This window comes from Homalodisca vitripennis, chromosome 1 (genome assembly GCF_021130785.1).
Source record: "Homalodisca vitripennis isolate AUS2020 chromosome 1, UT_GWSS_2.1, whole genome shotgun sequence".
Lineage (NCBI taxonomy): Eukaryota > Metazoa > Arthropoda > Insecta > Hemiptera > Cicadellidae > Homalodisca > Homalodisca vitripennis.
In genome coordinates this window covers 22,767,162-22,792,619 of record NC_060207.1, presented here as the reverse complement: position 1 = coordinate 22,792,619, position 25,458 = coordinate 22,767,162, and the positions used below count along the sequence as shown (strand labels likewise).

General features: G+C 35.1%; 1 protein-coding gene across 1 annotated transcript in view; it reads left to right on the top strand.

Annotated features, from left to right (window-relative positions):
• The first annotated feature begins 2,602 nt into the window (after window positions 1-2,602).
• LOC124358127 (flocculation protein FLO11) overlaps window positions 2,603-25,458 on the top strand; it is a 299,990-nt gene continuing 277,134 nt past the window's right edge. Inside the window, exon 1 of the mRNA XM_046810423.1 lies at window positions 2,603-2,746. The gene's annotated coding sequence lies outside the window, so the exon portion shown is untranslated. The remainder of the gene's footprint in view (window positions 2,747-25,458) is intronic.

Here is a 25,458-nt window from a genome sequence, read left to right as displayed (position 1 = left end):
GGAATACCAAAAATGGACTTACCTAAAAAAAATTCAAAAATATTTTTTAATTTGATTTTTCAACCAAATTATTATGACCAAAATAAATTCATATCCTTTTCTTAGTCCATATCACTGGAAAGTGTATGCAATTGTCTGTAAATCTTGAAAAATGTATATTATTATCTTCAATAATGAGTAAGTTATACAAGTTTTAAGAAAACTATTGTCACATTGTTTCTGGTAGCTATGGCAACCAAAAATGTTTATATGTGAGTTTCATAATTTAAAGTTTGATCGGAAGTGTACTATAACAATTTATTTTGAAAAAAAAACGATCTTCACAAACATTTAAATATGATATTATTAAAACAATATTAAAGGTTACAATTTTTAGTAGAGCCCCGAGTCTCATGTTGAATGAATTTTAGCGTGAAAGGACTAGAGATGTATGTTTGAATGAGTATTGTAAGTATGAATGTGTATAGTAGGGATTTTTTACAAATACTTAAACCTGACTTTTGCAATGCAATGTATTATTGCCAAAATGCAACAAAAGAATTATTATTATTATTTTAGTGACTTTTTCCCGAACGTCAGGTAAAATCGGACGGTGGCACTTTTCGGCCAACTTTTGTCGTCCGGTAAAATCGGACGTTGGCACTCAAAGGGTTAAAATTTATAATCTGATTTCGTGGGATTTTTTCGGCTTGTAACAACTACGGAAAATCTACATATACTTTCATAGTAAACGAAGAAAAATTTCAATTGATCAACAATGTTGAATTTTTTGTTAAAGAACTAAGTTAAAGAACCTTAAGGAACCAAAATACTTGTCTTCGTACAGGCGTACTTACTTTTATGGGAAACAGAAAATATTCACGTCTGAATCCGTCCATGAATCCTTAGAAAGCTCTAACATGTATTTCGTTTTTAATCAGACACACATAACTGAAATAAAAGTGTATAAAGTAATCGAAACCCATAAGAAAAAAATCTGTTAAGAATTTAAATCTTGATTGACGGTTAAGTTCTTTGGTTCCTCTAAATAATATTATATCGCATGGGATATAAAAGGAACAAAAATGAAATGAAATTACTTATGCAATACAGTTGTCTTATTGCCAACAATCAGAACTTTGCAATTGGAGCAACTGCAATTGAAAAATGAGCTAGCTTGATTAGAATAGCCTCATTTTTTCCTTATTTATATATTATAGTACTTGTGGTAGGAATTGACCTTAATGATAGAAATTGTGGTTCTTGATACTGCTATTGTCTAAGCAAAAGGCACTAGTATTTTATAGTAACACATTCTTCGAAATAGACTTTTACCAAGTATGCTCGATTGGATGGTATAAACATTTTAATAACTATTTTGAAGTTTGATTAACTTGAGCAGATATAGTCTGACTAGGTAAACTTTAATTTTTATAAAGCTATTAATTATCTGCAAGGGTAATATTAAAATATTTAGTTTATTTACTTGCCTGTGTATATTTGTTTCCTATCACTACAGGTCTAATAATAAAATAATAATAGCCTTCTTCTTTAAAATTGAGTAATAGTGAATAGTACATAGTTTAATAAAAATTATTTAAACATGTGTTATTTATAATTTTGATGATGGTTAGTTTAAAATAATATGCAAATATTTGACAAATGTGAATGAATTATTGTGTAAATTATAAATTCACAATACTCTATTGTGATGAGCAGAGGGGGTGGTGCGCCGCCGAAAGTTGTAAAACCCTAAAGGGGACCTTGAGTCCAAAAAGTGTGAAAAAAATGCCCTACACCCATGAAACTTTATCCATTTATCCCTTTCGTATATATTTCATGCTTAATCTTAAATATTTCATTTTTAGATTTCATCTGAAATAAACTTTGCAGGAGAAAGCGTACTATATTACATTAACTTGCTCCTTCTCTCCAAAATTTTCATGAGAGCGTTTCATATGACAAAGAAAATTCGAAAAATATATTCTAGATGCTCTTTGAGATAGATCTGAAAATTTGGGACTCACATACGATTTCGAGTCTGTCTAGAGAAAAATGTAGCTACATGGCTAGTCTCTGTATATCTGCTCCTTGAGATGTAGCCTGAATAACGGAAAACAGTGGGCTCAGATTGATTTGTAACATTAATCAGATTAAATATTCTAATCAACTTCTTGATTGAATTTACCTATTCCATTGTTTTCTTCATGAGAATATTTTATCAGCAGTACTTAGCTATGCAGGAAATTGTTCAGAGACAATTGTCAGAGACAATTTTCAACAACGGTTTGGTAGAAAATGTGGATATTTTTTATAAAATAAAGGTTACCATAAATATTAGAAGTCCACTGACTATATACACAAATTGTAAGATCAAAGATGGCATTTACAAACCCAACTCAATTAGTTAACAAAGTTACTGAGTCACGTACGGAATTGATTTATCTCCTCTTTCAAAAAGGTAAACATTGTAGTACCGCTCCTGGTAATTCCCACCTTTGGCGAGTAAGCCAATTATTTTGGAAACGGTCAGGAGAGAATCCGCGCGAGTGTGGGTGAGGTGTGGGGGAGGAAGCCACATCAATACGCTGCGACATGCGCGCTCCCGGTGGCCGCCATCTTAGTTACTCAGTCGTCGCTCGTCAGCTGATCGCACGCGGGTTTCAGCTGTCTGCACCGCGGCCGTGGGTTTGTGTGTGTCGTGCACTGGAATATTCTAACCTCCCCTCTCTTGGATTATTGGTACATCGTCGCGTTTTAAAAACAGGTAGAACAAAATAATAGCTTATCTCTTATGTTGATTTTTGTTGCTTGTTTATGTTGTGCAATACCACCCCCTCACATGCGAGCCCTGTTGCAAAACTCAATTTTATCGAATTAAAATGTACTAAATATGTTTTGTGTGTTTATATTTAAATTCAGATGTCAATAATACAAAATTTGTTATAATATTATACATTTTTTCTATATTTTTTGTGAGAAACTGTCAGAATTCCAATGGGGTGGATAGGGGGTGGTAAACAGACTGAGGGAGGGGATATGTGTAAATAATGCATTATGACTGCATAGTGCATCCTTGTCTGTGATTGACAACGAGAGGCAATTAATTATTTATGACGCAATAGTTCTATTGACAAACATGAACAATACTCACCTCTCAAAAAGTGAAGGTTTTAAAGTTTAAACTATAAATTCAGATTGTGTTGAACTTTACAGTGATATAACTCTGTGTTGTGTTTACTCTTAGCTGAGAGCATTCAGTTATGATTTTGATTTTAATAAAGGATATAGAACAACTTAATACATTTTTATTTTGTTTAATATTAACAAAGATTCACTAATTGCGAGAAATATGCCATAAGATCTATACTATACATACAAAAACATATGAAAAGTGATATTTATTTACAAAAGCACCCTATCTTTAATTTACTGATGAAAATAATAGAGTGCGTACGTGTGTTATTAATGTTCTACTCTAACATCGTTATCTACTAGTATTGGCATTATATACTAATTATGTAGTATGTTTCGCTTTAGACATTTAGGTTTTACCTATATGGTTAAACTATATAATATAATATATATACCTATATAAGCTATTTTATGGTAAAATTTAAAATTACAATAAGTTTTAGTAAAAAACATGCCCAAGAAAATGAACTATGTAGTTATAATAATCTTCCGGGGACCTGAATACCTGCATTTTAACTGTCACCTAACGTACACCATTGTCAATTGTGTAACTCATAGTTTGTGTGTAGTCACGATTTTTGTTACCGGTATAAAGGATTCGTAACAAAACAGTTCCGTTCTTACAATTGCGTTCACTTCGATATTGTATACGTTTTAGTAACATTGCTTATCACAACTATCGATGTTAAAAATGGATTATCACAACCAATCATCAAATAAGGGAGCATTCAATAGTTACATTTAGGACAGATTTTAAAATAACGTGTGAGGAAAATGTTTATTTCTTTTAAATAAAATCGCATAGGCCTATTTAGCAACACGTCGAATTAAACACAAATGAGAAAATTTTGATATTTTTTGCCACAAAATTGGTTTTCAATATAAATAATACAATGCCTATATATCATCCAATCTATAACAATTGACCGGTCAGGCGTCACAAATCATTGAGAAGTGGTGGAACTGATTTCAATGATTTTTCAATATCTGTTGAAATTCTCATTATTTTGTATTGCATTTGCTCCTCAGCACTTTCCTAACTGTAAAATTATTGAAATTTTGAATTCAGAAAGTAGGTTTATAATCCTAATCCTAATTTTAATTTAAAATAAATGAAAAATTGAAACAAACCTAAAATAAAAATAATTTTCAAAACAAAAGTATACTATTTACTATAGGCCTACGTAAAATAAATGTTACGTTATTTACACCGAAATGTTTACGTAACATACTTAAGTATTGATCTCATGGTTATTGAATAAGTTCCATTACGTATGATAGGTATAGAAATAAAAAGGGAAAAAGGTAAGGTTGGTTTCAATTACTTATTAAATTCCTTAGCGTACAGTAAAATGATAAATGCATGAAAGGAAAGAGCCGCTTTACGATGTTAATACGATAACAACGTCAGGTTAAATTTTATCTACTACTTATATATATTTCAAAAATTGACTCATAAATTCACTGATTTCGTTACGCGTTAGAGTAAAAGGTATTTGCGTGTTGGCAGCCTAACAGTGCTGACGACCTGATACTCATCGTTATTGTGTGTGATGTGAACATGAATATCGATTGCTCGGCAGGCAACATTAGTGGAGCTAATTCATACTTAGAGAGAGAACAAAAAGCTTATAAAAGTATATAGGGATTGTAGATTAGTTGTAAATACAATGGCTAGAATAATAGTATTTGATGTGTAATTTGTGTGAGCAGTACTTTACATTTTAGATCAAACCTCATAATCAGTTCGCGGTTTTATAATTACTAATCCGATTGCTATGTAATTTACGTGTAGTACAGTATACATATTTTTAACACACGCCAGAACACCATTTTTTTTCATCAAGTCTCCATCCCAGTGGCCTTTAACACATTCTCTGCGGCTCTATCTTGAGCAACGATATGTATTTTATAACATAGCAAGTGTACTTGGGTGTCTGTTATAATTGAGTTAACGAGTTAAAATTGGCAAAGTAATGAAATCTCAGAAGGATATACCTAATCGCCGCTGTACTTTTTACATATAAATTGAAATTCAAATAAAAAAATTATTTGTCTGGCCTCAGCTTTATCCCTCTCAGCTGTAAGTAAAAATTACAGCAAAAAATTTAATATCCTAGAAACTACTGAAGTTTCTTTATGTTAATTACTAAATTTAGCTTTCACCTTATAACTCGTCGATGTCCCATTAGTTTTAAGTTTAATTTTAATTATCCACGGACGTACCTAGGGAGGAAAAGGGCCCGAGAGAATGTTAAAAATAAAAATATGCAATTGAGCATTCAATTTTTTAATATATTGTTTTGTACTTGAAAAGCTTTTACCTTCTTTTAAACGCATATCAGTTCTTTACCGACTAATTCAACTTCTTATGGACTAAAGTGTACAAAATGCAAGGAGCCTGAAATATGATCCATTATGGTTAAGATTTGTTATCCCACATCTATAAAACAATAAATTAGTCGTTGGTAAAATTACACAATGACCGTTATTGGGTATAAACGAGTGGGTTTAAATGCACTTTTAAAATAATAAAATGGGGACTTTATCTGGAACAGAAAGAATTGTTGACAATGAACATTCAGGGTTTTGCCAAAAACGTCACTATTGTCACATGATTACATTATTGATATAACTTTTCCTTACTCTGTACTCCTTCAGTTGTAAACCATAATAATACTAAATTCAAAATTACAAGAAAGTTTTTAAAGGTTTATATAATAGAATATTAGTTTGTAATAGTACTAAACAAAAAACAGTGTTTCCAAAGTAGATTAAAATATATTTCAGATGAGCAACATTCTGTGGGTTAAAGGAATATTTAGGTACACTACTAATTATTAGGTATAAAGGAAATTCTAAATAAATACATTCTTAAATTATGTGAGACATAAATATATACGTTTCAGTACACAGATCGAGACCGCATAACTTAGGGTTTTGAGGGTTGTACTGCATTACTGTATTTATTACACAGGATGTTCTTAACTTCCAATACCGAGTAAGTTTATAGACAATGTGTGGGAAGCTACTACGGAGAAATCATACGATAATAACCCCACACTGTCATATGGCAGTCTCGAGTGTTCTTTAACTTTATTACGCTTTTATACATCTTGTCACGAGAAACAATCAAATAAATCCATTTGACATCCTTTCTTCCAATTCAAGGATGTGTTAAATTTTATCAAGGTTAAATAAAGGTACGTTAAAAAAAACCTTAACGTATTATTCCTTACAGTCGTTGTATTATTAAAACTTAATCTTATATTTGTCAACAAAAACTCTATTTCAAGCTAATACACAGCTTTAGTAAGGCTTTTAGTAGGTGCCTTAATGCAACCTACTAAAAGTGAAATATTCTTGGAATTGTCTGTGATAAAACTTGGTTACATACGTTTTAGTTTGAATATGAGTCCAGTGAAATTCCCCAAAAAAAAGTATTAGTCTGTTTTCCTGCTTGACAATTTAAGAAATGCTTGTAGCAAACCTTACACTGTTCGGCTATCTTTTGAATAAATCAACATCTGCTAGAAGTTGGTGTAAAATAGTGGATTACATCAAAGTAGCAATGTAATAGAACCTGCCGACAGCCAGAATGTAAAAAATGTTCAAGGGTGCGAATGTATGTTTATATAATAGATCCAATCGCGTGGCAGACACTTGCTAATTGGATATTTAATATATTCTTATTGATTGGCGGCCACATCATTACGCACCGTTGTATCGCCATTCCGTGATGCCGCACACTCCGTGTCGCAGCGCACTCGCCCGTCCCTAATTGATAGGGCGGCGAGCTCCTGATAACAGATGACCTTGACTCGATAATGACAACAGCCCGTGTATTTTTAGTCACTGTGCCGCGTCCGTTTGCTTTAATATTTGCACCGCGCTGTCTTCTTTTGATGACTCCATTCGTTCGGAGATAAGCTTCAGTGTCAAATTGGGATTAAAGTTATGTCAGCTATTACGATGTGGACTTAACTGTACAAGGTGTCGCCACACACATGTCGTGTAACAACCTTTCCTTATGTTGAATGAAAAATATCAGGTCAGAAGCTCATTCCATTAGGCTGCTTCTTTCACTATGTCATATGTTAAAATTTCAAATTTTTTTATTCCGACGATTCTCTCTTTGCCATTATGACCACCCGTGAGACCAATATAAAAGTATTGGATACCGCTCAGCCAAATTCTATGGAGTGACATGCAAAATTTCCCTTTATGTGTTAGTTCGCTTTTAAGATATCGCGAGGACACATAAATGACATTCTCCAGTTCCTTGAGTAATAAGCTTTGCTAACGCTCAGCCAAAAATATAGTAAATTGATTATCAATGTTTTCTGATTAAAACTTCTACAATTTTAAGATTTGTCTTCATTGATTAACACAAGAGATTATAGAAGTGTCTGGAGTGTTGGTTTTAACAATCAAATTAAGATTATTTATCTCTGATATGACAATTTAAATGGGGGGTTTTGTTATTGGGTAATGATGGTTAATTTAACATAGAAACTTGTTGTGTTATGTGTTGTATAATATATGTAATATTTGAGAATGAATTTTATCTCACAATTGTGTGGCGGAATACGGACGTAGTTAAATCAGTAATGAGTAAGATAACATCCATTGTACGTTATTCAATACATGTTAATCTTTTTGCTCTGAGAGACTAATGATTCATTTCATAAATATATTTTGCAACTAAAAATTACCTTACGCATAAGTTTTGTTCACTTTGTTTGGTTGTTCAATGTATCGACTACTACAAGTGACTCTGAAGTCAATATCAATCCTTCCAGCAGTATCACATAAAAAAAGATTTTTACAGTCCATTAAAACCGTACAAATTAATTTGTGGTCTCATAGAAAAAACAATCAACTGCTAACATTACAATTTACATTTATACTCGTATTACACTATAGTAACTGCTCGTATTACATTTTAGTGCTCTGATGATTGGAGAGCATAAAGGAGAGAATATTTAATTATTCTCAAGTTTTACACCTTCATCAGTAGGTAGTCTTGTACGTTGGTTTCCAAGTCAATATGATACTACGGTTTGGATAAACGACGTGAGCTGGAAACGTTCCTACCTCTGAGAGATCACCAGAGCGTGTGGTGACTCACCATCACTGTTTGCCAGACTGCAGGGTATTCCCCAAGGTGCTGGCTTAGTTTTGTTCAACCTGTATACCTGTGACTGTCCCAGCCGCTTGGACTCTTCACTCACTCCCAGATTATTGTTAGCTGTTCATACAGGGTTCATTTGAAAACTTCAAACTCGTATTAAACGACTTATAGCCCAAGTATAAAAATTCTGTAAACGGGAGTCTATAGTACTGTTTGGGGGAACAAAAACAAATTATTTTCAAAATGGGGGTGCTCACCCCCATGCCCCCCTGTACTCAAAGTCAAAATTTTGAAATGGCAACTAATACTTTGTGACACATCAAATTGAAGCTCTAAAAATGATGTATTTTGATAAAAGAAATTGAATCGGCCAAGCTGTTTGATATCAGTAACTAATAATGTAATTTCTTACACAACAATTATTAGTCTACAAACTACTGTACTACTGCTAACAACAATAAACGTACTCATGAATACTGTTGTAAATCCTGTTTAAACTTTAAATCAAATGTTATAATTGGTAGCCATTGTTGTACAAGCTAAAAAAAACCTATTTTCAAATTCTTGCCTAACCTTTCTAAAAGTTTCTCTGATTAAGAATCTGCACTCCTGTTTTTAAAGTCTTGGACACCAATGGGATGTGGTTTAAAAACTACTGATTTCAAGCGACCCCCCAAATGGTCTAAGGGTGTTAAGTCTGGAGACCTTGCCGGCCACTCAATTGATCCTCTTCTACCAATCCAGTGATCCGGATAGTATGCATCTAGCCATTGTCGCACATGAAGAGCATAATGTGGAGGAGCTCCATCTTGTTGTAAATAAACATATGTATGATAAACAGCCTGTATACAAACCGGACATGTTAAAGCAAGGCCATTTGATGAAATCAAATCTGATTATGGAAAGTAAGCAGTGCTCTTATCTCTCACAATTCATCACGTGGGCCATACACTGTCGGTCAGATCCTCGACGAAAACATCTTACAGAGATCTGATAGTAGTCTGTCAGTAGTGAATGGCAAAGTGAAAAAAATGTGGGTATCGTATTGGACTAATCCCTTACTTTTAGTGATAATGTAATCCATGCCACACATCCTGCTTTGGGTAGACTGTTCAGAAATATAAAGTATGCTCCGTGCAAACATCTGCTGATAATTCAGTTACTTGTACTGTCATGTTGTATAAATACTGCTCTGCATACGTAATAATATCTGAGGAGAGAATGTTTATAGAATGTTCTGACGTTATACTGGCAGAAACTGGCAAAAACACACCGTAATTTAGAGAGGAAGTCGGTTCGGCACAAATGGAAGACTTAGTCATGTCCCTCGCAAAATGTATTACATACAAGTACTACTCTCCTTCAGCATAGATACAAATGGTCCTCTTGGGAAAAAAATTCCAGTCACTGAGACGGAAAACTTCATATTCCCAAACTGAAGCCGAAGTCGTGAGGAGAGCTTAACTTTGGTCCAAAATGTATTATGACCTCCCCGTGAAAAATTATGGTATCATCTTCACAAAGTAAGTATGTACAGCTGCAATACCTGTTAAAGTTATATGCCACTGCGGGTAGAGATTAGGTTCATTTTTAATTAGTTAATAGGATATCGTTTCTATAGTGTACTTATTAGTATATTGAATTTATGTTAATTTATTTTCTTGCGTTGCATCTAAATTTTTCATTTGTGTAGTAGTAGTTCATTATGTAGAAATTGTTATTTTTTATTACTTATTAGGCAGGATAATAGCGCAACTTTATTTGGTAAAACAGTTCTGAAGTGAGACATATTTAAGAAATAAAGCACATAGAAATTAAAATCTGTGTGTACCTTTTTAGGAAAACAGGTACGCATCTTTAGGCAGGTTATCTAAGCAAATGTAACCACTAAAGTCTTTCCACTAAAGTCTTTACTAGATGTTGTCATGAGAATCAAGAGCAGTGGTTTGGTGCAGCAGTGCATAAAAGTCTCGCAGAAATTCTGCTTTCTCACTTAATTAGGATAAGTTAGACTTCATTAGGACTCAGTTAGAATTAATTTTCCTCTTCACAAAGAAGGGTAATAAACTCCTCTTGAAGTTCAGGTGTTTCGAACCCTCTTCCAATACGTTGTACGGTTATGGTCTCAAGATTCCGAAGGCTGTTTTCCTAAGTAATTATTCACTAAAACGCTGTGTGGTTTAAACCCTTTTTTGTAAAATTTGATTTTGGAATGTTATACTTTACAAAGTTAGTAACTGACAATAAAAAATATCTTTAAAAATGACGCTCAAATAAAATGTATAAATATATATTTGTGTTTATGAGTTGGTGATACGACAGACTAGATATTTATTATACAGGAAAATAATTATAATTTGCTGAACGTTAGCGAAGCCTGTTATTCGAGGAGCTTGTAAAATCTCATATCTGTCTATCTGTCCGCACGATATCTCGAGAATGAACTACAGAGTAGAAATTTTGCATTACAATTCACTTCTACGTAAGTTCCATGATAACCATGGAATCTATCAGCAAAATCCCATTGATATCAATGGGATTTTGCTGTGCATTAACGGAACAAGTTTACGTTGTTCTTACGGGTAACCATGAACGTATCGTATGAGGTTTTGACATGTGGCATAGCAACACCTAAACATGTGTTATACGAGGTGACCTTTGCACATGACATGCTTCCACTCACATCTGCCAGAGGGAAGTGCCATTCCTCCCCTACCACCCACTTCCAGCGCGTACGGTCTAGCTGTTAAATATTGAATGAGGGGGTGAGGAGGGGAGGGATGGTCTAAAGCTCTAAACGGCTACTGAGTGTATAACGTCAACACTATGACCTAATATTGGAAAGGTATAAACATGGATCGGATGTGTTCGTAATAAAATATTCATGAATATTCTGAAACGAGTGCATCTATGAAATTCAGGAATTTAAAGGATACAGTTTCATCTGCCCAGTATGTACGGAATCTACAATAATCCTTGATTTTTGCGTTCAATATTTGACGGTACAACAGTACTCTGCAAATCCCCATGAGGTTTCATTTAAGCGAAAATAATTGTTTTGTTCTACATGTCAATGTGTTATCTCTCAGGATTGTCAATCAGTATTATTGTTATATAGCAATGAAAGAAACGAAAAAATATTAAGACATTAAATAAATTTTAATATAAGTATGGAACAAATAGTTATAAGTATTGGTACTATTGGATCGTACTCCCAGTTATATAGATTTCTAACTGTTAGCTGCGATTTCACTGATATCCCCCTAGTATAAAAAGACATCATAGGAATACATTTAAAAAATTTTAACAGTTTAAAAAGGGTCATTGGAATATATCCTCATCGGAGTGATCGCAACCGGCAAACATATGATCGAAGTTTGAAAATGTAACAGTTTTTCTTTGTGATTGTGTCTTTGAATAATTATAACCGTTCATTGTTTAAGTCTGTTAAACACACATTTTCCATGTTAATTCAGTAAAGTTAGGAACTGGTACTATTATAGACATTGCAGTAAATATTATATGGCATAATTTGTATTTTTAATATGGCAAATCTTAATTCCGATCATTATATCGATCTATTACCGAATTAAAAATAGTTTAATATGCCAAAAAGAAATACTTTTAACTCACTTTATACTAACACTGTATAGAACGATTTTGTCAGATTTCTGTCCTGTATATGTGCTTTTATACATAAATCTAAAGATTTATAAAAATTAAAGATGTACCAAATTTACCAAAAAACAAAGTATTAAGGGATAAAAATAGTATTCTACTTAAAAAATTCATTTTGCAATGGTTGCTTAACACTTTAAATATTTTGGTGCATTTCACATCTGGATATTGGACACAACTAATTAAAATAGTTCAATTTTCTATCGTGTACTAACTATTTACCACCCAATATTGTTAAGGAGTCAGATGACGCTATAATGAAGAAAGTTTCTTGTATTTTTAGAATAGTCATACGAATACTTGTCAAGGAAATGGGTGAACTAGCTCTATACAAAGCTTTAATTGCTATCAGCCGTGCATACATTACATTATTTATATAGACCATATCAGTGCTTAGAACCTTCAAGAAGTTCAGGTCAGGTTTCGGGAACTGAGACTACTAGAATTATAATGTGCACTTAATTCTAATTAGATAAGATAATGAACAAACCACACACTATTTAATAATCTCAATAACGTTGCTGATAAAATCTAAATAAGAAATTCGAAACTCCTCTAGTGCACCATATACTGGAGCAGACTAAAGTTCGTTTGTCTGTAGATGTTTTTTGATAGTTTATTAAAATTAATTATACTTTAATTTCCTTTTTATTACGAAGAACTAAAATAAATGGCTAATTTCAGAGGACCATTATTTCCCCCATTTCCATTCAGATAATACCGGTTTCACTGTATTCGATGCGTAAAATCGAAAATAAACCATTAGTTATATTATGGTACCACCATATACAGTGTGAGTATGTTTCCACAGATTCTTTGCAGATAGAGACAATCAATGGCAATCAAACGTCTAGTCGACATTCATAGCACGCTGTTAATATTTCCCCTCTGCACACATTAACAGGGTCATTAATAATCCTAATGGTTTACAGACGATGACACACAAACGTAACGGCAACTCTTTCAGCGGCGCTGTTTACTATTAGTCTATTTCTGTTCTCACTAGTCAATCGAACACTCGAGGTTGTCGCCTTTATGTACTTTCGTACTGTGTGTGTGTTTATATATAAATATATATATAGAAGTTAGATTTTTTAATCTGATTAGTTAAACGACTTTTTTTCATGTTTTACTTTTTATAAAATGATCGATATCATAAGTTGTAATATTGGTTCATATGTGATATATTTAATTCAGAAACTGCCCTACGTCAAAGGAGATTTATTTTTATAGGCTTACAATTAATTTATAGTGTTTATGTCGTATTACCTATAAGGATCCTACATAGTAGTGCTTAAGTCATCAAGAGACTGGGCAAGTTAAAAATGGGTACAAAATTGAATTTAATGATTTTGTCTTTTTATGTAATTAAATATTTTAAAGCATAATTTAAATAGAAATTTGGAAAGAGAAATATTTGAACAAAACCTTTTAGCTTGTCGCTGCTTTTTCAAACTTAATCGGAATTTCAATTTGGAAATAGAACATATTGAATTAAAAACTTATTTTGATATATTTTGCGTTGAATGAGTTTTACTTGGTCAATGTGCTGCATCTTAAATTTATTTAGCTCAATGATAAAGTGAAACTATTCTAAAAATTGTTTCATTTGTTAGGTTTACGCGGCCGAAATAATGACTATCAAAATAGGTTTCATGGAACACCAAGTCGAAACGTTCATGACACAGTTAAATATTTCTTGAAATAAAGACTCCCCATCGTGACAGAAGACTTTATTATTATTATTATCTATTATTATTCTGTCTATTTTTTGTAGATTCAGTGTGAACAAGAAATGTAAATAATAGAATAAAAATTAGTAGGAAGGTTGACTTGTGGAATCATAAATCACTTTGTCATACCAACCCAAATTAAACCGTTTATTTTGTTTACATGTTTTTATTTATGCACTGACAACATGCTTCTCGATTTTTGTGATCCGTATCTGTTTTGTATTTACCTAAAATACGTAATTCCTAATATTAAGACGTGCAATCATTTTGCGTATGGCACATATTTATTATGTTAAATTCCTGTAAATTCCTTTAGGATAACTTTCCTCAATAAATAAAATAAACACATTTTATTTAATGACTCCAAATTAAATTACAGGCATCTACAATACCAAATTTGAGCTGAAGATAAAAATGTGAAATGATGTGTTGGGTTTCAGATTAGAGAACAATGCAACTCCCTGAATATATAACTTTACATATATTACACAAATATCACATTATTACTTGGAACCATTTTATTTGGACACAATAACAAAATCGTCGAGTGTAAAAACATGTATTTCTCTGTACTGAGAGTAGTTGTCTTCAAGGACTATGAATTTATTATAAAAATGTTTCCAAAACCAAAACAGATTACACATCGTTGAGACGTAATTTCCTACATCATTAACCCGGAAAACGTGAAGGTACAGATTGGACTGGTAGAACATTGCCCTGGGGCAGAATTACGATAGTGCCGACTGAGTTTAAGGTCGTGGTTGTTCTTTATTAGCAGTTACATGGCACTGAGGCCCATGTGAGGCCAGAGTATTACATAGTAGATCCTCAGCCAACAAACAGTACACAGTACATGATACCAGCATTGTGGTCAGAGTCATAGTCACTGGCCAAGGTCGTGGCTGTTCTTATTAGCAGTTACATGGCACTGAGGCCCATGTGAGGCCGCAGTATTACATGGTAGATCCTCAGCCAACAAACAGTACACAGTACAGGGTACCAGCATTGTGGTCAGAGTCATAGTCACTGGCCAAGGTCGTGGTTGTTCTGTATTAGCAGTTACATGGCACTGAGGCCCATGTGAGGCCGCAGTATTACATGGTAGATCCTCAGCCAACAAACAGTACACAGTACAGGGTACCAGCATTGTGGTCAGAGTCATAGTCACTGGCCAAGGTCGTGGTTGTTCTGTATTAGCAGTTACATGGCACTGAGGCCCATGTGAGGCCGCAGTATTACATGGTAGATCCTCAGCCAACAAACAGTACACAGTACAGGGTACCAGCATTGTGGTCAGAGTCATAGTCACTGGCCAAGGTCGTGGCTGTTCTTTATTAGCAGTTGGCACTGAGGCCCATGTGAGGCCGCAGTATTACATGGTAGATCCTCAGCCAACAAACAGTACACAGTACAGGGTACCAGCATTGTGGTCAGAGTCATAGTCACTGGCCAAGGTCGTGGCTGTTCTTTATTAGCAGTTACATGGCACTGAGGCCCATGTGAGGCCGCAGTATTACATGGTAGATCCTCAGCCAACAAACAGTACACAGTACAGGGTACCAGCATTGTGGTCAGAGTCATAGTCACTGGCCAAGGTCGTGGTTGTTTTGTATTAGCAGTTACATGGCACCGAGGCCCATGTGAGGCCGCAGTATTACATGGTAGATCCTCAGCCAACAAACAGTACACAGTACAGGGCACCAGCATTGTGGTCAGAGTCATAGTCACTGGCCAAGGTCGTGGTTGTTCTGTATTAGCAGTTACATGGCACCGAGGCCCATGTGAGGCCGCAGTATTACATGGTAGATCCTCAGCCAACAAACAGTACACAGTACAGGGTACCAGCATTGTGGTCAGAGTCATAGTCACTGGCCAAGGTCGTGGCTGTTGTTTATTAACAGTTACATGGCACTGAGGCCCATGTGAGGCCGCAGTATTACATGGTAGATCCTCAGCCAACAAACAGTACACAGTACAGGGCACCAGCATTGTGGTCAGAGTCATAGTCACTGGCCAAGGTCGTGGCTGTTCTGTTTTTTTTCTTTCGAGATGGGGACAAAACTTTACATAGGCACCACCTAGCCCGTAGTAGGTGGTAGTGTGATATTCTTACTCACTAAAAAACCCCCATTCTCCGCTTCCCTGGGATCACCTTGTTGGTATTGCTTCAAAATGAAAGGGACTGTTTCTTCTACTCCTCTGTATCAACCGGGCATCTCATCATTCTATATTTCTCTTTTTCCTTGCATTATTTTTCTTATGTAGTTGTTAACCTCCTCCTATTTTTTCTTTAGAGTCTAACATTAGAGGGACTAATGTATCCACGGCAGCAGCACACCATGTATCACTCCCTCTACCTCCCTTTTTTCTGCAGTCCATCTCTGGCAAGCAAAAAGTGTATGCTCCGGTGTGTCAATCTCATTGCAGTAATCACACAACTCATCATCTGCCAAGTGAAACCTCTTTAGGTACGACTTAAAGCAATCGTGTCCGCTCAAAGCTTGCGTGAGGTAGTAGGAGCATTCTCCGTGTTCTCTATAGACCCATTCTCTAAGGTCGGGAATTAGGCGTTTGGTCCATCCAGCTTTCCCCGTGTGGTTGGCTCCATTCCATTTGCCATTTGGCCATGTATTCTTCTGACCTACAACTTCCTTCTCGGTATGTTTCGGTTCTTGCCTTAGCCTGCAGATCTATTGGAAGTGTTCCCGCCTGAACCAAAACTGCGTCCGTAGAAACTGTACGATAGGCGCTGCAGACGCGCAAAGCCATTCTCCTTTGAGCTCTTTTCAGTTCTTCTTTGTATTTCTTGTACTGAAGCGCTCTTTGCCATATAGGCGCTGCGTACAGCAGTACTGAACTAAGCACCTAGCGCTTGCTCGCCCTTGCTCCTCCATCATTTGGCATAATCCTTTAAAGTGCTCCAGCCATTATTTGCGCTTTTTCTGAGACTTCTTTTATGTGCTCTGTCATCCTACAAATTCCTCTCGAAAGTAACACCCAGATATTTGACCCTGTCTTTAGTTTGCAGCTTTACACCGTCCAACTCAATTGTAACATTCCTGATTTTCCTTCCTGCATATATCAGCACGGCTTCCGTCTTTTCCGATGTCAGCACAAGTCCCTTACTTGCTATTGCTCTTGAAATCATAAAAAGGGCATAGTTTGCATTTCCTACTAACTGCTCCTCATCCCTTCCTCTCACAATTAAAGCCGTATCATCAGCATATCCTACGACTGTTACTTTCTCTGGAAGCCTAATCCTCAGGACACCATCATAGAAAATATTCCACAGATGTGGCCCAAGAACAGACCCTTGTGGAACGCCGCAGGTTACCTCCAATAATACAGGCTGTTTTTGAATTAGCAGTTACATGGCACCGAGGCCCATGTAAGGCCGAAGTATTACATGGTAGATCCTCAGCCAACAAACAGTACACAGTACAGGGTACCAGCATTGTGGTCAGAGTCATAGTCACTGGCCAAGGTCGTGGCTGTTTCTGTATTAGCAGTTACATGGCACCGAAGACCATGTGAGGCTGCAGTATTACATGGTAGATCCTCAGCCAACAAACAGTACACAGTACAGGGTACCAGCATTGTGGTCAGAGTCATAGTCACTGGCCAAGGTCGTGGTTAGGCAATAAACGCCGTGTAACTCGCATTACGTCCCTCGCCAGAACGAGATGACGCTAATTGGGGTATTTAAATAACAATTGTGTTCACATGGTTTAATGTGTTCCTGCTATAATTTTAAAAATCAGTTATTTAATTTCATTGACGTCGACGAAAGTAATTCAACTGAAATAGCTCACACGTTTTCTGAAAGAGGAATCGTTTATATAATTTGTTTTAAACAGAGCATCCAACTATCAATGGTTAATGTTAATTATTTGTAAAATGAATGTGAGTGATCTGTGTAGCCTTGTTGTTTTTCACTGAATTCTGATACTGTACCAACCTTGCCTAGGCTTGACTTATGCTTAGGTATCACCCTTGTTGCAAAATCTACCCTTGTTATCTTCCATACAATTCTCTTTTGGATAGCTGAGAGTGCCGAAGTACCTATACCTTTTTTCGATGAGTAGACACCAGTATCTAAACCAAACGATATTAAATGTTTAACAAAGGACCTAATTTGTTATTAAAAACTCACAAAACAGAGTTATTATAACATATTTTTAGTGTGAACAATGGTATTATTGTTGAATCACGTTGTGGTTGAAAATAGATTCATTATTCCTCAGGACATACCCGATGAGTTACTGAAATTTATTTAAATGATATTAAATTCTGTTGTAGTGTCTAAATGTTATGCGATGTGGTGTCGACTTTCCCTTTTCTTATTTCAGTGTTAAATTCAATAACGGTTGGTGGGTGACATCCAAGAAGGGGTGTACCGCATGTCATTACGTTTATCCGCTTTTGAAACGCCTTTTCAACAGAAGGGGCTTGGATATTGGATTTTGTGAAATTGATTCTGATCATGGGCGTATATAAGGGGGCTCAGGAGGCTCAAGCCTCCCCACGAAATTTTGAAAGACATGCATTGAAATAGCTCCCAGTAGTTTGTTTTAAGCTAGAGCACATGAATGAGACCTTAAAGCTAAAATAACATTCAGTGGGAAGATTCCTGAGGCTCTATTTATGGAGGATTTTTATACTTTCCATACAATTCAGTAAAGCAGCCCCCTCTCGAAATAATTTCCTGTATACGCCACTAGTTTTAGGCGTGCAATAGGTACAGAGAGAATATTGTATTATTTTAGGATTTATATTTATATAGGTAGAAAATTGTCTTCCCAAATTTAAACGCAGACCTTATAAAAATAAAATAAACCATTACAACGAAGTACCAAAGGACTCGGCACAACTTAACGAAAATCTTTCCAACAAAATTCGGTACATGTACTTATGTATGAAAGTTTTATCCCATGTGTTGAGATGTCATACGGTAAATTTCCATATGATTATACTCAGTTTGTTTACAAATTTTTTTATCTTGCGATTTCACCGGTGCTAATGGTTTATTTTTACCTTTAATTTTGAGCCCAACATAAACAGATTTCTTTCTTGGACCAAAGGGAATCTATGTGCCAATTTTCTAGGATCTTCGTATCAAGAGTTATCTCACAGACAGCCAAACAACGATTCGATTTTGAGAAGGAACCTTCGGGGCCTTAACAGTTTTGATTGGCAGTTATGGGTGTTTAGAAAATGCGTACTCTGATCTCGAACAGGCTCTAGTTCTGTTACTATATTATTCTGAAACATTACCGGTACTCTTTTCTTTAATTCTGTTTGAACTCAGGGAAACACTTTATATTAAATATCTAGGTTAATACTAATCGTTACTCGCTTGATATCTCGATCATTCGTGTGTAAAGGTTTAGCCACGAAAGTAGCAGTGTTCGGAGAATAACGGTTAGAAACTGATTGTGTCTCAAAATTACAATACTGAGAAGAGTAACTTGTCATACATTTACTCCTAAATGCCTAGAAAATACAATGGCATTCTTTGGAAGCTTGTTAACTTTATTAGAAGTAAAAACTACCAGAGCTACAGCTTATTACCAAGGTCAAATTCGTCCAACTAATGTATGAAAAATAAAAGCATTGTCGTGAATACCTGTATCTTCCTCTGGTAATATTCCATTACTAAATAAAATCTCTTTGGAAGATATTTAATGAAAAGAATTATATGTTCCTAGGTCTAGCTCTAAATTTTGACTCTCTTCATGTCATTTTATATCCAAATAGAACGTTAAGAATGGTAAAATCTGCACATTAAATATATTTATTTGTTATTAATATAACTTGAGCTAAGCAGAGCGTGAGACGAATTGTTATTAGACAGTAATTTCCCTATATGATTTAATCATGGCGTCTATAAAAAATTAACACTTATTCCTGTTTTTTCATCTCCGTTATAACGAACGATACAGTGTCAATCGTGGAGATGTAGTGTAGTGACATCGGGAAACCTTGTAGTGAGCAAAACATAACTAAGTGTCGTTTAATATCTCTTTCCAAAATTAAATTACGGTTACAAATTCAGTAACATTGTTCAATAATTCAAGAATTTTCTTTCCAAATTTAATTTAAACATTTTCTTTAATACATATCCCAGGCATCTGTTTGGAAGATGACATCCTCATGTGACGTAAATCGTCGTTCAGCGATCTATTTTTCAAGTTTAGAAAGTAAAAAAATCATTTGGGATCAAATTCGGAGTGTATGTTTAATTGGGTAATACTTCAAACTAATTACTCGAACTAATAATACGAACAAATTTAACATTTTTTAAATAAAATACGGTGGTGCTCCAATTGACTATTAAAATTAAACCACGGATATACGGATGCAACTCAGAATGGGCGGTATCTAGTAAAAGTAACGCTAACTGATAACAAACCTGTTTCGATGCTAGTAGCGCTTTACTTAGTTTTTTATGACTTATCGAACAACCTTCATATATGTCCTCTTTTGTTGAATCTCCACCACGTGGAGCAAATTATGCCTGTACACACAATGAGAGTAAGTCAGTAAAGCGCCACACCACGACACACCGGAAGTACCATGGTCACTGCACGCTCTGATTACACCACCTCAGTGTCTCTGGCCCAGTGATCCTAATGTGGTTTTAATTCTGCCAGGCTGTCGCGCTTCAGGAACATACCACCCGGAACACTCAGACAAAGCGTCAGTTTGTTTTTCCTCGTTCATCACCGTTATTACAATACTTTCTGCGCCGGAAACAGGAAAATGTTTTCTCACACAGATAATAACAGTTATAATTGTCTTCGTCAGGAAATACTCTTTTACAATACTTCACTACGACTCATCAACTTCGTGATTCTCCAAATATGTCGACGATGAGTTTAAATGCATTTAAACGTTAGTTAATGAAGGCAAAGCGAGAATATGAAGGCTAATTCAAACATTTTAGATTCAATAGATGTTCCGATTAAGCGTTCTTACTAATTTGATCTTTTGTGGTGCTAAGAACATGCCTGCAATCGAAACCTGAACACGTACGCATATCTAAACGTCGCACCGGATAGTGTCCTTAAGGCTTATCTCCACCTGCGCATCGGCTGTAGGCAGTACGTGCTTCTCAATTCTTATGGTAAGATGACCGAAAAAGGACACATTATGACCTTGAACCATTAGGCACCGTTTTGAATGTTTAAGTTGTGTGTTCTGGTGACTTGTTTTGTATATTGTCTTTAATTGGTCGCAAATCCAACACGTAATAGCTTCCAAAAAGGCTCAGAGACTTCCAAAATTAGATATAAAATTGGAGTAAAAGATTTGTTGAATTATGTGTTGAAATGTTTCTTCCTAAAATGTAAACTAGAATAATGAACCTTTCCAAAGGGTTGAAAATATCCAACTCCCCTTAATAGCGTAGTAATTTGCTATCGATCTACTATCGCTTTTGGTAGTTGTAGAGAAACCTTGACGTAATTGGTTCCTGCAATCCAACAACCATCCGTCACGACGAGATTCAATAAACTTAAATAGGTACTTCTTTTCCGCGGAAGGCCGCGTAATTGTTGTGATCTGCAGCACGGATGTGTGGAACTACCGCCCAGCCTGCCCTTACCAAGGCCGTGGTCTGCTGTGCTATTACATTGACTGCTGCAACCGCTGTTTACAATGACTGTTTGTTTTGTGGAATCAAACTGGGCCATCTGGAGATCTGGACACAAGTCCGAGCCATGCCGCCCGCTATGCCGCCCGCCGACAGATACTGTACTGATTCCATCTCTATGACCGGCACGACGCTGTTATTATTGTTATATCTGCCAGTCGTATAACTGAATTAGCACAAGATTGTTATCTAGTTGTTCTGGTACGATTGTCGCTGTGGGCGGAGACAAGGCTGGAGCGAAAGTGGGGTTTGCACTCACAACACGTAAAATTTCATCTGAAGTGTTTTTAACAAATTGTGCTCATTGAATGAGGTTAAGAAGCAAAATAAACTTAAACACCAAGGGCTTAAATAATCGGTAAATAGGGATAGTACTTGGGACGCCAAAAAGCGTTTCAAACGAGTTTTTAGCATATTGGGTGTCACGGCATTCTTTATAAAATTGGGCAGCTTGTTGATGAAATGAACACCTGCTTGTGAGAGCAGAAGTTCATAAATCACAGTTCTGTGTTTACCAGTCCAGTAGTTTCCTCTGCCTCTGGTATCATACGAATGAATGTCTTGGTCAGTTGTTATGGCACATTTAGACATACAGAACAGAGTTGTTTCAAAAATGTAGAGACTTGGCAGAGTCAACAGTCGAAATTTTTTGAAGGTTTCTCTACATGACTCTCTGAAATTCAAATGAGCTATTATTCGAATCGCTTGCTTCTGCAATTTGAACACTCTCGCCAACTGGTTGTTTGCACAGGCACCCCACAATACTACTCCGTAGGTAAGGTGGGGGTAAATCAATCCATAGTACGCCGTTATCAGAACCTGAGTTGGGCAATACTTAGCTAAAGACCTCAAGACATATATGCCTGAGGAGAATTTGGCGCAAATATGGTCGATGCATTTTAAGTAGATACTCCAAAAATATTCAATTAAACAAGGTACGGTACACCATACTACGTGTCGAGTAACATACTTCGCCGACGTTGTTTGGAAAAGTCCAAAAACAAATTTTTGATTTCTGACTGGTAGAATTTAATAAAGCTCAGCCAAATTCTTGGTTAGACACTTAAGATCATAGATCTCTTTCTTGTCCATGTAGAAATGCAGTTTTATGCAAAATTAAAAGTGTACACAAGAAATCGTGTGTATTCACATTTTTGTTAATTAAGTTAGGTTTCATAGCGGTTTCACATAATGAAAGTTGCGGTGAGCTAGGGAGGGTGGTACATAGCTAGAGTGCGCTGAAATCAAGTATAATAATATTATTAATTAGTAAAATTGACTTTCCATTCTAATATTTGTTTCGGTTACATCTATAAATAAAAGTGTCAAACGCTGCAACACCATATGAATGTAAAGTGGGGGTTTACACATTCATTTATTCTCCTATTTTTTCCAGCGCCAAGAATAATGGGGTTTACTATAGCTCAGCCAATAATCCTATCGATCCGAAATTTGCGCAGAAAATTATTCTTTACCTTCCAGCGCAGCCCCTGGTTTCTCGCCTTCTTGTCCTAAAAACCAAAAAAGCGACATGCCTCTAACCCATAAAACAAATAGCTCCCATACTCCCTAATTTTGTAGGCGTGTGATGTAATGATGTGTAAAAAAGTAATTCACATGGCCGAATAACACACCCTGCAAAGTTTTATCTGCTAAGGTTTAAAAAATATTAAGTTTTAGATTTCCAGATATTTTACTCACCACGTATTCACTTCGTAAAAACAGAAAATCTAGGTTACAATACAATCATAAGTGTTTCTAAAAAACTTTCGTTCGGAAGCTATAACTGCAGTAATAAAAATCACCTTGATTGGTTATTACAATTCATTACTAATTTGTAAATTGATACTACATACACTACGCAGCAACCACGAACGGATACATCACGTTTGGTTTTAACATACAATGGGCTCCGAGCTGAATTAATGAAGAGAAATTAATGTCGCTAACAGGCTCATCATACTAGGGCAGACGAATGTTTATGATCTGAATATTAATACAGTAGTAGTAAACCGTTTCATTGAGCGGATACAAAGTTATATGTCGAGTATGTGCCGAACTAACAGGGTCACTTTCTCTGTGATTGAATGTGTCTTGTCGGACGCGGTAATATTTATTTATTTAAATCAGTATTTATTTAGTACAGATAAAAATTAGACACTAAACTATAAACTAAAAGTGAATTCGCAAGAATCATACATATATTAATCTTTTTTATTCGAACTATATTGGAAACAAGATCTGATTGAATAGGACCTATTAATTTCAAATATTAGCGCAAGGCATACAGATTCATTCCATAATACAAGATAGTGACATGGAACTTTTAAGTTTAATGCTTTCTCAAGATATATTTCAGAATACAGGTAGGTGAATCATCAAATAGAAAATAATTTGTACGATTCATCTGAGTGATTTTTCAAGTGTATGGCTTAATTTTTTTGAGTACTATACTGAGATTAGCATTCTCTAACGTTTAGCGAAGTCACATGGAAGGACTTTCATCAACCTCTATTTAGTCTTTGTAGAAATGAAGTTTTATGAAATATTTCAAGTCTGTAACTCAATTATTTTTCGTTATATCGAGCGAACAGAAGAGAAATTATGCTAACTCTCCTGAAGTGAAAAGCTTATCTAACGCACAGCTACCAAGACATGGAATATATTACTTTATTAAATCATAGCGATTATGTGGCAACTCTGTTTGGCGTGTCCGAAAACTTTAAGTTTGGATGAACTGAAACATTTCGAGATGAAAGGTTGTTGGGTCCGGGTGCTATTATTGTTTTGATAATGTAAAAAGTAAAGTAAAGAAAATATGTCTTATTTTACCAGGTGAAGTTAGGGCTAAAATACCCTCTCTAACACTTAACCTGCAGACTGATGGCTCCAGATAAATTATTTATCGTTGGTTATAATTTTATTTGTATAATAGATATAGGTAGAAAGATCCTAGAGACTTGAAAAGACTTAAGTTCCTCTTGGTTCAAAGAAGATTGGCTTGTTTCGGTTGAAAAGGTGAAAATGCAACAAAATTACAGTCAGTTCTGTAAAGAAATTATTTACGTTATGTCAGGCCATTTGATACTTTGTATCCATTTATTTAATATATTTAATAATACGTTTGTTTTAGTAAATAGCAATTTTTATTTTTATATGAAAAATTGTATGAGGTCAGACAGTGTGTTTGAAGCGATTGAATGTGTTATTGTTCTTTTCATGTTCTCTTTTACATAATAAGCTTCTTTTTTACCTTTCATTAAGAATTATATTTTTAAGTTCGTGAGTTATTTTTTTAGAACTAAGCAATTTTGTTTACATTTTATGTTATAGTATAAGAACAGTTTAAATATTTCTGTGATCAAGTATTATTAATGTACTGTATATAATATGAGGTTGAGTGGTAGAGAGGGCTTTACAGCCCGAATTCCACGTCTTTAATACTGGCATGTTTAATGTAATTTAATTTTTTCAGTACATGTTTACAAATCGGTTAGTGCAACAATAGATTGTTTATCAATGCCAGACTAATTATATTAACTTGTAATAAAATTTACAATCTTGACTTTTAAATGTTGTAAAAAATAACTTTAAATTTGGATAACTACAAGAAAACTACTATTATTTTGAGTTTAAAATCTTATTAGGACGTATTTCAGGGGATTTGAACCCTAAAAATCTCACTACGGGTGCTCAGAGGCGAGTAAACAGCTGTATAACAGCAATTTTCATTGATAATACGTTCCGATACAATTATATAATGTAGAAGATTGAATTATCACTTAGATATCATAAAATATGCTTCTTTTCATGGTTAATTTTAAAAGTTATGAGAGTTTTAAATCGAAGGAACACGTTCAACTTCTATAATTTCATCAAATACGTATAAAATGATAGTTTGTTAATTTATGTCTTGAAGAACAAAAGATAGATTAAAATCGAACAATTTATTCTGTAGGCTTCACAGATGGCGTAGCTTGTTCGTACATTTCAAGGCTGTGTTCAGTAGCAGATTGTTTAAACACAGCCTGCTGTATCAGCTGTAGACAGTTTTAGTAGAGCTACAGTTTGTGAGACTTGGTCTG